Source organism: Haliotis rufescens, unplaced genomic scaffold, assembly GCF_023055435.1.
Source record: "Haliotis rufescens isolate VD_foot unplaced genomic scaffold, xgHalRufe1.0.p SCAF_13, whole genome shotgun sequence".
NCBI lineage: Eukaryota > Metazoa > Mollusca > Gastropoda > Lepetellida > Haliotidae > Haliotis > Haliotis rufescens.
In genome coordinates, this window is record NW_025963813.1 from 27460245 (window position 1) to 27474014 (window position 13770).

At 41.5% G+C, this 13770-nt stretch overlaps 1 protein-coding gene across 2 annotated transcripts in view; it reads right to left on the reverse strand.

Annotated features, from left to right (window-relative positions):
• LOC124152491 (transmembrane protein 26-like) overlaps positions 1 to 13770 on the reverse strand; it is a 107704-nt gene that overhangs the window by 23858 nt on the left and 70076 nt on the right. The window lies entirely within an intron of this gene.

Here is a 13770-nt window from a genome sequence, read left to right on the forward strand (position 1 = left end):
AGACCCACAAACGTGCAAATTGAACAGATTCAATGAGATCCTTGAACGTGCAAATGGAACAGATTCAGTGAGCTCCACGAACATGCATATGGACCAGATTCAGTGAGATCCTTGAACGTGCAAATGGAACAGATTCAGTGAGATCCACGAACGTGCAAATGGAACAGATTCAATGAGATCCTTGAACGTGTATTTGGAACTGATTCAGTGAGATCCTTGAACATGCAAATGGAACAGATTCAATGAGATCCTTGAACGTGCAAATGGAACAGATTCAGTGAGACCCATGAACGTGCAAATGGAACAGATTCAATGAGATTCTTGAACGTGCATATGGAACAGATTCAGTGAGATCCTTAAACGGTCATATTGAACAGATTCAATGAGATCCTTGAACGTGGACATGGAGCACTCAGTAGAGAGACCCACGGACGTGCACATGGAACAGATTCCATGAGATCCTTGAACGTGCATATGGAACAGATTCAATGAGATCCTTGAACGTGCAAATGGAACAGATTCAGTGAGCTCCACGAACATGCATGTGGAACAGATTCAATGAGATCCTTGAACGTGCAAATGGAACAGATTCAGTGAGATCCACGAACGTGCAAATGGAACAGATTCAATGAGATCCTTGAACGTGTATTTGGAACTGATTCAGTGAGATCCTTGAACGTGCAAATGGAACAGATTCAATGAGATCCTTGAACGTGCAAATGGAACAGATTCAGTGAGACCCATGATCGTGCAAATGGAACAGATTCAATGAGATCCTTGAACGTGCATATGGAACAGATTCAGTGAGATCCTTAAACGGTCATATTGAACAGATTCAATGAGATCCTTGAACGTGGACATGGAGCACTCAGTAGAGAGACCCACGGACGTGCACATGGAACAGATTCCATGAGATCCTTGAACGTGCATATGGAACAGATTCAGTGAGATCCTTGAACGTTCAATTGGAACAGATTCAATGAGATCCTTGAACGTGCAAATGGAACAGATTCAGTAAGATCATTGAACGTGCATATGGAACAGATTCAGTGAGATCCTTGAACGTGTATATGGAACAGATTCAGTGAGATCCTTGAACGTGCATATGGAGCACGGAGTAGCGAGAGAGCCACGAACATGCATATGGAACAGATTCAATGAAATCCTTGAACGTGGATATGGAGAGCACTCAGTAGCGAGAGAGCCACGAACATGCATATGGAACAGATTCAGTGAAATCCTTGAACGTGCATATGGAGCACTCAGTAGCGAGAGACCCACGATCGTGCAAATGGAGCAGATTCCATGAGATCCTTGAACGTGGACATGGAGCACTCAGTGACGAGAGACCCACGGACGTGCAAATGGAACAGATTCAATGAAATCCTTGAACGTGGATATGATTACAATGTATCTTGTTACAAGTAAACTGACATAAAAACATAGACTGATCAAAATAAGGCTTTTTTGTTTGTTTGTTGTTGTTTTTGTTGTTTTGTTTTGTGTGTGTAGGGATTATACGTTTGAAAGAACATTTTCCTTTTGCAAAATAGTCTCCATATTTTAGATGTACACTTGATATTCTCAATGTCACTTATAAATACAGGCTACCCAACCGCCCCTAATACAGAAAGAGCCTCTGACCTATAGGAATTGTAAAATCGGTCTTGCCTTAAGCTTATACAATTCACTCTACATAAATAAGTAAGTATGATCACGAAAGTTTAATTTTCCGGAACAAATTAACAAGAACGAAACGAGAAACACTCCATTCCTGCAGAGTAAAGAACGAATCGCGTGGCGGTCCGAACGATCAAAGACGGAGGACTATCTTTACATCAGGGAGATAGTAAACAGTTATAATGACAGATTCACAATTCTATAAATATGACAACATCTGTCATTATTTCTCGGACGCCATGGTAATGACAACGGTAATGCTCACGACATGCCCATTTGGCTGACGTGTTACTGGTCGTACGCTTGCTGTTAAAACGCTGGAGTGACCATGCAGGCCTTGAAGTCCCTGATGATGCCGATGAAAACACGTACTCAATGACTGGCTTTGATTAACGGAAGCAAATATAATTAAATGATACGTAGCAATATGAGAGGCGGTAATAGCGATGGAAGTGCTCCATAAAATGGCCATATCTGTCTCTGGTGGTTAGAAAACAACTTGGACACGACTCATTGAAAATAAACTGCTCCTAGCATTTTCGTGACATTGAACAGTGTTGATTTTTTATGATTTGATTTCCCACAGATATTTCCACATTAAAACTGAACCATGTACAAGGTTTTGTTAAACCCGCTTGATGCTGACTTTTTTATTTCTGACGCACATTTTCCTGAGATCTGAAAAGTTAAGGTTGTGCGAGAATTGCGCTCACGCGGCACTGGATCTACCTCCGGCTAAAACATTATGCAGAGATGTACAATATCAAATTTCTGATGGTGTACATTTAACTGCAAACATTAAATCGGTTTGAAAAACAGACACTGCTAATTAAAAACTGTGAAGTATATTTGAGTGCGTGATGTTTTGGGAATTGTTTTCGACTTCAAAGTGAGGGTAGAAGAGGAGGGATATTATATCCCTCTGGCATCTAGGGGCTTAAATCAAATTTGAATTATGGCGTCACAATGACAATTATGATGTCATAGTTGCATGCTACCATCATCGTTATCATTTCACTATATGTTCATTTTTTGGTATAAATCATCCACATTCATCATTTAGCGAAAATCATGAATATTCATCGTCCAATCGGAATCGAAGGATGCTTTGCACGATGAATATGCATGATTACGCTGAAAAACCTGTGAATCAACTTTACGAAAGTATAAAGGAATGACGTCACAATGACAATTATGATGTCATAGTTGCTTTATTGTCAAGATTATTGTCTTGAGGGTGGATCTTGGAATCATATGTTTGGTGTTGGGTGCGATTGAAACGGGGTTCAGGTGGGCAAGATGGCGTTTGGATAGGGCATGCGTTTGTGACCACCTTGTGAGATATTGCTAATTTAATGTATAATCTGAGAGCGTGTCCGTGGTCTAGTGGTAGAACGTCCGCCTGGAGAGCGGAAGGCCGGGGTTCGATCCCCGGACATTCCAAAACACGTTAAAATATGATACTTGTTGTTACCCTGCCTGGCGCTCGGCATTAATGGGCTTAAACAAGGACGGGACTGGAGTCAATGTACTGTGTCTGAGTGGGGTATTCATGGTATCTCATAATCTGACGCCCGGTGCATGTCGTTGTTTCGATCCATTTACGATCCTTGGTATATTAGCAGTATATTTGAGCTCGTGGGTTTAACAACAGAGGCACTGCGTGGGGTTTTCGGGTTAGAATGGGTCCCCAGTGACCTATGCTGGTCGTAAGAGTCGACTTAATGGATTGCTTGTCAAGCTGGTTAATAGCGTGTACTCGAACCCCGACGGTGTTCATCGTTGTTCACAATATCTATCACTGGATTGTCAATTTTCGAATATTTACAGGCTGTCGTTAATTAGCTGTAAAATCGCTAAGTGCGACGTTAAAGAACAAACACACCAACAAAACAAACAATCTTATTCAGAGGTGAACAGTTCGGGCTGATGTGGCTTTCCTAAGCTGGCGTGTCGTGATGTAAAAAATATTGTTTGAAGCAGTCTTAAACTAAAGTGGTAAACTTCAGCGACCTCCCAGGTTTACACTGCGCATCTGAACCGACGATAGACTAATGACGTTTGTAAAATCGGGCCCTGACTCACTCATGGCACTGTCAGACAACGACGGCACTCACTCACTCACTCACTCACTCACTCACTCAAATATACGAAAGCAATAACAAATTATATGTCACCCAAATGTGAACACGACTATAAATACATTTAGCAAAATCGACATCATAAGCATATGATGTATTATTATCAACTGTGTACAAAGCAGAAAGACTGGTGAAGATCCGGGGTAAAATAGCAACCCATGCTTGCCGTAAAAGGCGACTTTGCTTGTCGTAAGAGGCAACTAACGGGATCGGGTGGTCAGGCTCGCTGACTTGGTTGATGCATGTCATCGATCCGAAAATGTTGTGGATGTCAATCACTGGATTGTCTGGTCCAGACTTGATTATTTATAGACCGCCGTCATATAGCTGGAATATTGCTGAATGCGGCGTCAAACAACAAACAAACAAACAAACAACAAAGCAGAAACAGCCCACTGCCTACGAACCCAGACTGAAACGTGACATTAGTTCATTAAATTATGATTAAAAACGGTCATAACCCCAATAAATGTATAATTCATAACTGTTTGATTAGCTTAGCGCTTGCCCACAATGCAACTCTAAATTGATAAACATTAACGGGACCTATTGTTGAACATGTCAGCCATCTTTAGCTACGCTAGTTACATGATAACGCAAGCCTGCAGTACCGGCTTACCTTCGCTTAGTACTGCTGCTGAACACTCAGGGTAATAACGGTTACCACAGAGTAACATCGTATATTGTAAAAGCCCTGACTGGTCGGAACGGGGAAGAACATAGTAAACGTATTGGGATATGTAAAGACGTCTTGACTGATTACACATCAGGGATTGGTTACGTGTTGGTTGATGGTAACGCTGTTGACGGATTCTGTCACCGACGACATCTACAACGACGTATTTATTGCTTTGAGAATTCATTATGTTGTTGCGTTCGCTATCGCTTAATGAAACATGAGTGTGGACAGAACAGATTCTCTCCCAGCACCGTCATGTTAAAGGCATCAACACTTTTTCAGAAAATGTGTTTAGTATCCATGCTTGTTATGCATGAAAATAGGAATGCAAGGAGACATGCACTCAGCTAGGGGATTACGTTGGGATTGTGCAGAGTTGCAGCCCTTGGGCGTGCCAGGATCCCATGATCGTCGAATGCCACATTCGCCTTGATAATGATTTGATTCTTGATTTGTCGGCACCGTTCCCGTCACCAAAGATGCAATGTTGTAACGTCTATGTGTCACGTTTACCTTTATTCCGACGTTAAACTGAAATTATAAGTTTTACTAACTCACTCTCTCACCCACGCTAGGCTGTAACATGGGATAACGCTAGTCGTAGGGTTACTGAGAGAGTTTGGTTTCTGTCAAGTGAATGTTGAAGGTATTACCCAAGGATTATTGCAGGACCCATCATAGACGTTTATCATTTCGATGAAAGTAGCCTTACTCCAAGTCTATAATGATAAGTCCATGCATATATAAGAATTCTATCGGATTTCTTATAATAGGCAAGTCTAGCTAAGTCGATAGTACAAAAAGGTACACTTGTTTTGTCTTTATCATTTATATTATCTGGGAATTATGATGAAACTAATAATAATTTCCCAAGCCACTTGTGCAAATCTAGTCTGAAGGTTTAACTGAGTGAGTTTGGTTTCTGCCAGTTGGTTCACAGAATGCCAGCTGATCATGAACGTCGCAGGCAAGCCCAAGGACAGACATTAGACGTTTATCGCTTTGATGAAACCAGCGAAGCACAGTTATACTGTTGACAGGCTGGGATACTAACCGGGGCAAATGAAAACCAGCAGTCCTAATTTCACACAGATGTATGATATCCCACACAAAGAGACACACTATTTCATCAGATCTACCCAGCAGACAAATTGAAGGGCAGCTGGATAGCCTTGTCCGCTCGTCACACCGAAGACCCGGGTTCAATTCCCCACATGTGAAGCCCATTTCTGGTGTCCACCGCCGTGATATTGCTTGAATCATCAGGAAGAAAGAAGATTGCATGAGTGAGGGTGCAACTCTGACGCCACCATGCGTTCATTAAATTGTTTAATCTGGTTAAACCCAGTTTTACTGCAGTGTCCCTCTGGGCAGTGTATTAATGCTCTCACTCGCTCGGAAACACAATCTGCAACAACACAAACTGGACGTATACCGGTCAGAAAAAACACCCCCAATTCCCTCGTTTCAATCAAGCTCGGTTCATTGATAACATTCGGCACAACTCGGTGGGCCAGTATCACTTTACCATGCAAGGACATACACCAGATGTAATGCCAATCTGGATAAAAGCGTTGTAAAGCAACATGCGTCCATATTGGCGATCTTATTACTCGTGAAATGACTTGTCCAAGTTCCACTCAGACATCCGTGTGATGAGTGATGGGTTTTGAGTAGGACGCTGCCCTGGTCGGGCAAGACACTGATTGCTGATTGCTGCCGTTGTGTCAGTGTGTGCCAGGTATGAAATTACATCAGTTAACCAGAAGAATAATCGTTTATTTGATTACTTTATTATTTAACTAGTCTCTATATGGACTAGGCTCTGGACGAGGTGTTAATGACATACACAAAGACGGACACAATGTTGGAAAGGTAGACACAATGTTGGAAAGGTAGACACAATGTTGGAAAGGTAGACACAATGTTGGAAAGGTAGCCACAATGTTGAAAAGGTAGCCACAATGTTGAAAAGGTAGACACAATGTTGGAAAAGTAGACACAATGTTGGAAAGGTAGACACAATGTTGGAAAAGGTAGACACAATGTTGGAAAGGTAGACACAATGTTGGAAAGGTAGCCACAATGTTGAAAAGGTAGACACAATGTTGGAAAAGGTAGACACAATGTTGGAGAGGTAGCCACAATGTTGAAAAGGTAGCCACAATGTTGAAAAGGTAGACACAATGTTGGAAAAGTAGACACAATGTTGGAAAGGTAGACACAATGTTGGAAAAGGTAGACACAATGTTGGAAAGGTAGACACAATGTTGGAAAGGTAGACACAATGTTGAAAAAGGTAGACACAATGTTGAAAAGGTAGACACAATGTTGGAAAAGTAGACACAATGTTGGAAAGGTAGACACAATGTTGGAAAAGTAGACACAATGTTGGAAAGGTAGACACAATGTTGAAAAGGTAGACACAATGTTGAAAGTGGTGGAAACAGTGGTGAAATATGTGGAAACGATCAGAAACTATGTTGACACAACATAAACAAATATTACATTCGATGACATGCATAAACCAAGCCAGCGAGCCTTACGACAAGCATGGGTTGCTGGAGTCCTATTCTAACCCAGATCTTCACGTGTCGATTGCCGTTGGGAGGGCCGTGTGGGGATATGCACGGGAGCAGACAATGCACACTCAAACTCAACCTCCGCCAGTTACATCAAAGTATTAAAGAGTGATAACCAGGTGGGGAACATGTTCTGTATTTATGTATTTGTAAATGTGTCTTTTAACTTAAATAAACCGGTAATAACAGTCAACACTTTCCACCTTTTTCCTGCATCGAAGTCCGAAATTGTGACCTGCACACAGCGATAACCTTTGAATCACAGTGTAACAATTATTCAACAATTATCATGGCAAGTTTATATCCAACACAGTGATTGATGAAGTAAAAGTATATTGTAGGCTTGTGAGGCCTGTTGCACGAACGCAATTATCACCCCTGTTAAATACCTCCCATCCTAGCCGTTTAAGGGACGTCTATATTTCAGTAGTCACATACCCTACAGTCTTGCCTCGTTAGGAATAATAACATTCCTATGTTGGACGAAGCTTTTTGTAGTTGCCAACTCATTTCGAAATTTTGATTTACGCCGTTTAGTTTGTGTGTCACGTTTCCTTAGCATATTGTTATTGAGTTCTTATACCTTATCTTATACCTTGTTAATCCGCACACCAAGTAATCCGGACTACTGGTTTATAGAGATAATCAAACATCACTAGGTACCAATAATCGTGCGTTCGAAACCCGGTTTGCCCTCATTATGTTTCTTGGTTTGTCGGCACCATGACCGCGCTCGTGGGTTTCACCAAAGTGGTAAATGTCTAAGTGAGTGAGTGAGTGAACATGGTTTTACGCCGCTTTTAGCAATATCCCAGCAATATCACGGCCGGGGACACCAGAAATGGGCTTCACACATTGTACCCATGTCGGGAATCCAACCCGGGTCTTCGGCGTGACGAGCGAACGCTTTAACCATTAGGCTACCCGACCGCCCCGGTAAATGTCTAAGACCTGCATCACTTCTATCTCTCATCCCACATGAAGCTTACACGCCGTGACATATGCCAACTCTCTCACTTAAATTTGAAAACGTTCTGCTAAAGTAAATAACATGCCATCTCTATTTCTTTATAATAAACCAATTCAACTAGACAGCGTGGCTTGCTACTTGTGTCATGACATACGTTAGGCATACCAGGGGAAAGAAATACCTCGTACCTGATGTGTCAGATAAGTGTTTGTTGTTTGTTTGTTTGTTGTTTTAATGCCGCACTCAGCAAAATTCCAGCTACATGACGGCGGTCTGTAAATAATCGAGTCTGGACCAGACAATCCATTGACTGACATCATGAGCATCGATCCACACAATTGGCATCGATGACATGCATCAACCAAGTCAGCGAGCCTGACCACCCGATCCCATTAGTCGTCTCTTACGACAAGCATAGTCTCCATTCGTGACAAACTCGTGTTATTCCGGGACAAGCCAAATAGCGGTTACGGAAAGGGGCAAGTGGTGACGAGTGGAATAGTCTCCTCTTATGACAAGAATGGGTTGCTGAAGACCTGTTCTAACCCGATCTTCATGGGTCGTCAGATAAATGAATTGTGAGATGGTGTTTACCTCCGGAAATAGAAAGATGCTCACATAATCCCTGCAGCTTGTAAGGTTTATTGCAACCAATGAAGAGGTCATGGTGACTGTAAATGATAAGATACGCCATAACGACGAACTGAGATACCTCTAGATCAACTCTGCTATGTCAACATGCCCTGTTACAAAGATAAAATGCACTTGGCGTTTTCGATTGGATGAATCTGCCCCCTATCAAGTATCACAAATGGCAATAGCTATACGGAAATTAAATAAATGTAGTTACATTGATTCTTGTGCCTTGGGGCAATGTGGCAGCCAAATTGGGTTAGCTCCCCTCGTTAACATGCCTTGACCTTCGTTCAGCTTACGGTGCTTCATTTTCTTTGATAAACAATGCAGATAATAACACGAGGTATTTTTTTAAATTTGATGAACACATTAAGATGAATGCTTGCTGATTCAAGGGTTCCTGGGTGTGACAGAGTTCGAGAGTATAAACCAGCTATTGATTCCTGCTAAATGAGTGTAAAAGTTATAAGATGATTGCTTCGTGTTCGAAATATTCTAATCCAAATTCTTTAAATCACATATTCCAAATCACCAACATAACCTACATTTCTTTTAAAAAGAGGTGAGGGGTTATACCCCTGACTGCCGAGGATGCGTTAACCCACACCACCTGCCCCGTCCACGTTGCCTGTGTACACGACTGCAACATCGACCACAACGTCTGCCGCTAATTAAGGCCATGAAATATCAGATGCACTTGCTGATATAGAAATAGCCATAAACATCACTTAACCTCTTCACGTGGGGAGAGAGTGGAGCTATAGTGCTGGCGGATTGTGTTTCATGAGCCTTGATGGATGCAAATTACTCGACCTCTCCTCCCCACGGAATTTATTAGTCTACCATCGAGAGCTACATATATCATCTCCCTCTCGCGAAACAGACTTCCCACTGCTGGTTGAACGTGAGCGATTTTCCAAACAGAAAAGCAATGAAGCACGTTCAAAAACGTGAAATGTGAAATCGGTACGGACCAAGAAGTACTCAGCTTTTCATGTCAACATAACACTGCACATCGCTTCTACGCGTTCCGGGTAACGAGGGCAGGAATGCCTTGAACCCATGTTATGTGTGAATGTAGCAAATTCTGGACACTATCTGACCCCCGGGTAATGAGGGTAGGATTGATATACACCGGTGAGACTGGCCTGTAAGTCACGGACGGTATAGCCGTGCCCTATATGCACTTGAATAGCGTAATTCAGATGGAGTGTAGTGATTAGGGGTGACTCTTGGCCTGGAAATCACTATTGCGATAACTATTGATATTGAAAGAAACTATCGCGATGACTATTGATATTGCAAGCAACTATTGCGATAAATATCGATAGTTTTCAGTGTATCATTTTAGATGAATTTTAGAGTTGGATTAAACCTTGGAACTGAAGTTTCCTTTGAATGTGATAACCATAACAACAAATAAAAAGTAAAGTTTGAGATATGACTGAATTGCTTTTTCTTTACTAGAAAAAGAAACTTCCACGTTACCATGTGTAAATTACTACCACTCATGATCGAAAGAAAAACAAATTTGTACAGCATTGCATGAACACGTCCCATTTTAATTCTGGAAACCCAAAAGTCCAGAAACTCTACGGTCTTGATGTATTTTTTTGATATGGTAAATGCAATCGAAAATATCGATATTCCTAACTAAAATCGATACTATTGATCGGAAACTGATTAAACAATCGATAGATTGACTTTAAGTGCTTACCAATAGCAATATGTCGATATTTCGGTTTATCGTGACACCCCTTGTAGCCATAGTGTGCAGACTAAGATGGAAATCTGTATCGACTCGTTGGTAACGCAATTATGCGTTTGAATAAAAAATTGCGAATTCCATTCTTGTGTCGTATTGTGTGATGTGATGATATGTGACGGCACAAAATGACATACAGCGAGCCAATGCTTGGATTTGTTTAATATAAGGCTCGTGAAAAAAGGCTCGTGAAACAATAATATTCAGGGCCTCATTCCACCAAGCGATCTTAGCGATAAGACGATTGTAACTCTCATATTTTAACATATACTTACGACAGTCGTAGATCTGAGGTTGTTTTATACAACGGCACCCAGTGGGCGATAATGCTTAGTGCTTATATGATATCGAATGCATGTTGATGCTAATTTCGGACAGATGGTACAAACACTTCAGTCTATTGTTAGCTTAAAGGTAATCATCGAGTCTTCTTTAAAGGCTTGAAGACACGAAGGAACACGTGGCCTAAATACGGCACAGTGGAATGCAGTTTCTGCAGCAGTATGACTGCTGACTGAATGCATCAAAACACACACAAAAAATTACTTAAAGAGTATAGTGACCTGCGGTTGTGATCACACAATCTTATACTCACAAGCCGTTTCTGAAGAGGACACGTCATGGTCATATATAGCTTGCTCTGCTTTGATAGATAAGTGTCGGTTGGGTCTCTATTCAATCCATTGATAATGTGAGTGAATGAGTGAGTATGGTTTTACGCCGCTTTTAGTAATATGCCATCAATATTACGGCGGGGCACACCACAAATATGCTTCACACATTGTACCATGTGGGGAATTGAGCCTGGTTCTTCGGCGTGACGAGCGAACGCTTTAACCATTAGGCTACCCGACCGCCCCGGTAAATGTCTAAGACCTGCATCACTTCTATCTCTCATCCCACATGAAGCTTACACGCCGTGACATATGCCAACTCTCTCACTTAAATTTGAAAACGTTCTGCTAAAGTAAATAACATGCCATCTCTATTTCTTTATAATAAACCAATTCAACTAGACAGCGTGGCTTGCTACTTGTGTCATGACATACGTTAGGCATACCAGGGGAAAGAAATACCTCGTACCTGATGTGTCAGATAAGTGTTTGTTGTTTGTTTGTTTGTTGTTTTAATGCCGCACTCAGCAAAATTCCAGCTACATGACGGCGGTCTGTAAATAATCGAGTCTGGACCAGACAATCCATTGACTGACATCATGAGCATCGATCCACACAATTGGCATCGATGACATGCATCAACCAAGTCAGCGAGCCTGACCACCCGATCCCATTAGTCGTCTCTTACGACAAGCATAGTCTCCATTCGTGACAAACTCGTGTTATTCCGGGACAAGCCAAATAGCGGTTACGGAAAGGGGCAAGTGGTGACGAGTGGAATAGTCTCCTCTTATGACAAGAATGGGTTGCTGAAGACCTGTTCTAACCCGATCTTCATGGGTCGTCAGATAAATGAATTGTGAGATGGTGTTTACCTCCGGAAATAGAAAGATGCTCACATAATCCCTGCAGCTTGTAAGGTTTATTGCAACCAATGAAGAGGTCATGGTGACTGTAAATGATAAGATACGCCATAACGACGAACTGAGATACCTCTAGATCAACTCTGCTATGTCAACATGCCCTGTTACAAAGATAAAATGCACTTGGCGTTTTCGATTGGATGAATCTGCCCCCTATCAAGTATCACAAATGGCAATAGCTATACGGAAATTAAATAAATGTAGTTACATTGATTCTTGTGCCTTGGGGCAATGTGGCAGCCAAATTGGGTTAGCTCCCCTCGTTAACATGCCTTGACCTTCGTTCAGCTTACGGTGCTTCATTTTCTTTGATAAACAATGCAGATAATAACACGAGGTATTTTTTTAAATTTGATGAACACATTAAGATGAATGCTTGCTGATTCAAGGGTTCCTGGGTGTGACAGAGTTCGAGAGTATAAACCAGCTATTGATTCCTGCTAAATGAGTGTAAAAGTTATAAGATGATTGCTTCGTGTTCGAAATATTCTAATCCAAATTCTTTAAATCACATATTCCAAATCACCAACATAACCTACATTTCTTTTAAAAAGAGGTGAGGGGTTATACCCCTGACTGCCGAGGATGCGTTAACCCACACCACCTGCCCCGTCCACGTTGCCTGTGTACACGACTGCAACATCGACCACAACGTCTGCCGCTAATTAAGGCCATGAAATATCAGATGCACTTGCTGATATAGAAATAGCCATAAACATCACTTAACCTCTTCACGTGGGGAGAGAGTGGAGCTATAGTGCTGGCGGATTGTGTTTCATGAGCCTTGATGGATGCAAATTACTCGACCTCTCCTCCCCACGGAATTTATTAGTCTACCATCGAGAGCTACATATATCATCTCCCTCTCGCGAAACAGACTTCCCACTGCTGGTTGAACGTGAGCGATTTTCCAAACAGAAAAGCAATGAAGCACGTTCAAAAACGTGAAATGTGAAATCGGTACGGACCAAGAAGTACTCAGCTTTTCATGTCAACATAACACTGCACATCGCTTCTACGCGTTCCGGGTAACGAGGGCAGGAATGCCTTGAACCCATGTTATGTGTGAATGTAGCAAATTCTGGACACTATCTGACCCCCGGGTAATGAGGGTAGGATTGATATACACCGGTGAGACTGGCCTGTAAGTCACGGACGGTATAGCCGTGCCCTATATGCACTTGAATAGCGTAATTCAGATGGAGTGTAGTGATTAGGGGTGACTCTTGGCCTGGAAATCACTATTGCGATAACTATTGATATTGAAAGAAACTATCGCGATGACTATTGATATTGCAAGCAACTATTGCGATAAATATCGATAGTTTTCAGTGTATCATTTTAGATGAATTTTAGAGTTGGATTAAACCTTGGAACTGAAGTTTCCTTTGAATGTGATAACCATAACAACAAATAAAAAGTAAAGTTTGAGATATGACTGAATTGCTTTTTCTTTACTAGAAAAAGAAACTTCCACGTTACCATGTGTAAATTACTACCACTCATGATCGAAAGAAAAACAAATTTGTACAGCATTGCATGAACACGTCCCATTTTAATTCTGGAAACCCAAAAGTCCAGAAACTCTACGGTCGTGATGTATTTTTTTGATATGGTAAATGCAATCGAAAATATCGATATTCCTAACTAAAATCGATACTATTGATCGGAAACTGATTAAACAATCGATAGATTGACTTTAAGTGCTTACCAATAGCAATATGTCGATATTTCGGTTTATCGTGACACCCCTTGTAGCCATAGTGTGCAGACTAAGATG